Below are 4303 nucleotides of genomic sequence, written 5' to 3' on the forward strand. Positions count from 1 at the left end.
GGCACTTAGGTAATAATTTCCTAGTTGTGACTCGTGTATGAGATAATCTTAGACGCCCAGTGAATGATATCCAAATAGTCGCAATGCATGAAAAGGAAATTATGAACTTTGCAAATTGCATGCAAAGATGGTTATATTTTAGGTCGGGTTAAGTGCTAAAGGAAGGATTAAATTAATTATGGACTCATGGCATTCGCTCATGCGTGGAGTTCTTTATCAAAGTTTGAATGCATCTTCATTAAAAATATTAAAGCTTTGATTTCGTTGCATCATTATGGTTTAGGGCAAGGAAAAGAAAAGATCATTGTAAATCTTACAGCTGTATAGAAGGAAAATGTTTATAGTCTTGAAATCGCAACTTTGCATGGAATGATACATTGCATACATCTTGCAGTTCCTTGCATCTTTTAGGGAAAAGTACTTGCTAATTTAGAAGGAAGTATTTGCATCTTTAAAAGGGATGATCATCTCTAATCGTGGGTTAGTTAAATCAACTAAGTAATTCGCGTATAGTTGAGTTGCTCACATGAAAATCATAAAGGTACGATTAGATTGCATATGGCGATCACCTCAAAGTGCTAGGTAGGGTTAAGTTACATTAAAATTCTGCCTAATAAGCAACCAATAATGGCATTGTCTTTTATCGAAACATAGTACAAGGTAGCTTGTTTTGTTAAGTAGTATGTTCAACATCAATTCCAAGTTAACCCGTAAAATAACATTTAAAGGTTTGTTAAGAGGGAAGGATCTTTGGAATGAAGATAGGGCAGAAGTTATTCCATAGATAAAATTGCAGTCAAATTCAAGCTATAAGCAACAGAGAGAAAATGGGTGGAGGAAATATTATAGAAGAAGAAGTAAGTAATCATGGCTAGGTAACTTGACAATTAAAGTGGGAAAGTAGCAAGATTTCCATGTAGATGCATTGGATATCCATTCGAAGGTATCCAACAACTGGAAGGTTAGCTACCCACACACAAGTGTGGTCACATGGGGAAGGAGACTTTCTAAGGTTGCAATTCCAAGCCGTCGAATTAATGTTTTTCTTTGGAAAGTAGTGGCAAGAAAACTACCCACCAAAGATAGGGCACAGAGAATGATGAAAGTAAACATGAACTGTATTTTCTATGCTATGCATTAGAAATTATCAAACACCTTTTTTGGGCATGAAGAGATGTTAGGAGTTTATGGATGAATTTGAGAGATTGGTTTAAGAATGCAGGTCTAAATGACTTGGTGAAGACGAGGAATGCGTTTTTGAAGATCAAAGAAGATTGAATGTAGCATCCTTGAAGCTGTGGAATGTAGTGAGAGTGGTGAGTGATGATAAAGCATACATGAAGCAATCGAAACAGAGTGCTATTGAAGAAGGAATAAAAAATCCATGCTGAAGAATGTATACAAAGCCATTAGGAATGATAGCCTAGTGATGTTTAAGGTTTTTAGAAAGTGAATTCATATGTTTACAATAGCACACAAATTGCTTGCCAAAAGTGGCTAATGTTGTGCGTTAAAGCTTGCCGATGGATGTAAATAGCCTTTATTATTGTTTTGTTTAAGAAAAATATTAACAAAGCTACGAAGATAATTATGCTGCCTCTCCAACATACATATTGTATAGCACTCATATAGCTTTGCACAATCTATGTTCATGTAATGAATATTTCCGCCTCCATTTTCTTTTGCAAAAGAATCTAACCATTGATAACATTTTGTTTGTCACAACAATATTAGCCTTTTAAGAAAAGCATTACCATCACAACCACATGTAGTTTATCGAACCACAAGTACATACCATGACTTGCAAAGATTATCATGTACAATCTAAGTGCCCATTGTAATTGGTACGACATTGGATGTTTGAAGATTTGGTGTGGGGACCATGACAAGATTGGGAAAATCGACCGATTTTTGGTACATGATAGCTACTATAGTGCCTTCAATTTCTTGAATACTATCAACACCACGGTAGACGTTGCACTCCATGGAATGTGTTGGCAAGTTTTGGTTCAAGACCAGTTAAGTTTGCTAGGTTCTCCACTAGCCAAAGGTTCTACAGTTTCTTTCCACGATCATCGTGTGGACCGCGGGCTCTTGTAGACGGACGAAACCCCCAAACTCACAAAACCCTAGCCAACGGATATAAAGATTTACCTAACATCGCCTTCTCCTCTTCCTGCTCTTACTCTCGCGCTCTCTCTGCGCCTGCGTCTATGCACGTTTTGTGACTCGAAAGAACGACAGATTTCTAATTCTTCCTCTCACGCAGGCTTGTGTGTACAACACTGCGATACTCCGTTCGCTGGTCGTTGAATGGTACGCCTGCTACAGCTAAGCTGGGTATGATCAATCCGGCGAGCTGCTCTCCTGTCTTCGGTCGTGAGTAGTCTCGCAATTTCCGTCCCCCACATCTTACACACTAGGTCTCTCTCTTTCGCGGTCGTTTGCGTCGCAGTCCTTTCCCACAGAAAGGAAGTTAACGTTCTCCATGGGACCTATGATGATAATATCATTTTTGGAATTACCGTCTGAGATGCAAACTGTGCTGTTAATCAAAGGCACTGTCTGAGGTCCTTAGTTGCGGTTCTCAAAGAGTATCCAGTGGCTTTAGGCTAGCCAGAGGCTTCAGCCCTAGGCATGCAAGCGTTGGAGTTTGCCCGTGGAAGCGGAAGCAAAGCTGTCACTGGACACAAATCTGAAGCTGCAAGAGGACTGAATACTGATGTGCCTGTTGCCGCACTGGACCTATTCCTTTCGCCATGCGCAATATGGTTTATCACTGATAATTACATTGATGGCGCTCTCATAGTTAAAATGAAAGTCTTGTGATGAAATTCCTTTGGTTAGGGCTCAGGCTCCCAAAATTGTTGAAAGTAGGCGGCAGTACCTTCGTGGGGTCGGAATAAATGGTGTCTGGCGTCGTTTCAACAGAAAGATCACCATGCTGCCTTGATAGGACTCTGGACTGGTTAGTGTCGTAATCACAACCTTCTGATATCAATCCGGTTATTTAGGTACTTGTGAAGGTTGGACTCCTTACTAGGGACGAAATGGGTAGGTCCAACGGTCGCAAGGGACCAAATGGGTAGGTCCAAAGGGTTTGATGAAATTGCTCTTGTCTCATTTTGCTCGTCGCATGGTACTTAAATTTTGTTTCAGAATGCAGGGTTGGGCAACTCCAAGGCATTGACACCTATCAATACTGGCCACCTAAATTGTAAGTTGGTAGATTGCATTTATGATTGCAGTCCAAATTTATAAATGCATTAAGAAAATTTGTATAAATGGGTTTTTGGCCATGAAATTATAGCATAATTTTTAGCCATCAATATCGAAGCATTCGATCATGGATTTGAAAGATGAGATAGTACGAGAGCCTTAGTTCTTGGGCTGATTTGTTTGTGGTTCTGGGTAGGGTGGAATGTGGGTAATGAGGTAGACTATTTTTTGTAATTTCTGAAAACAAGAAATTGTTACATTGAAGAAAACTTCTTTCTGGGTTTGATGGAAGTTGGGTAGTGAGGTAGATTAATATGTTACCCACTATTATTATTATTGTTATTATTATTATTATTTTGCAGTCTCTGAAAACAAGAAATTGTTACATCCAAGAGAAGTGCATAAATTGTGCTTTGAAATTGTTACGGCAAGTGATTGAAGATTACCTACATATGCTCTCAAGAGTAGGATGGATAACTGAATATGTAGTTAGTCATGTTGATTGTTTAATTCACTATGATAAGTTATTAAGCAATAGTGTAATAAATTTTTTAACTATGAAAACTGGGAAAGCAGTAGTTGTTATGATGTTGACATAGATATTGAAGATTATTGTAGCAAAGATCTTCATGCAATTAAATCAACACTAAATAATTAACAAGTGAATAAAGATATGGGCTATTGTGAAAAATATTATGTTGATTACTATTTGATTACTTGTTCAATTAGATGGTGACCATTACTTTGATAATATTTGGTATCTCTGTTGGCATTGTAATAGAGAGCTTTTTCACTTGTAGATTCAATAGGAAAAACAATTGTCGGATTACATACCCCACTTGTAGTAGTCCCTTGCCTTAAATCTTTTGATCCATGAATTGTGCAAGTGTCTTTGGTGTAAAGCCATTTTACTTTGAGGCTGAAATAAGATGTTGATTAGTATTGAATAGTGTAAGTATTTTAACCTTACACCACCTTTCATTCCACTGCTGGTTAGAAACCAAACACTCTAATAGTCAATGCTTTTGTACGATTTTAAATTTAAGTCGTTATCAAGTATTTCATAATTAATTGATTCGAAATC

At 37.8% G+C, this 4303-nt stretch overlaps 1 non-coding gene across 1 annotated transcript; it reads left to right on the plus strand.

Moving 5' to 3' along the window:
- Nucleotides 1-2491: 2491 nt before the first annotated feature.
- Nucleotides 2492-2577, plus strand: LOC148008356 (small nucleolar RNA snoR77Y). Its single transcript, XR_015690159.1, has one exon. It is a non-coding gene; the product is annotated as a small nucleolar RNA snoR77Y (small nucleolar RNA).
- The last annotated feature ends 1726 nt before the right edge of the window (nucleotides 2578-4303 follow it).

This window comes from Lygodium microphyllum, unplaced genomic scaffold (assembly GCF_053477565.2).
Source record: "Lygodium microphyllum isolate KBCC unplaced genomic scaffold, Lygodium_microphyllum_v1.1.10 scaffold_167, whole genome shotgun sequence".
NCBI classification, from domain to species: domain Eukaryota; kingdom Viridiplantae; phylum Streptophyta; class Polypodiopsida; order Schizaeales; family Lygodiaceae; genus Lygodium; species Lygodium microphyllum.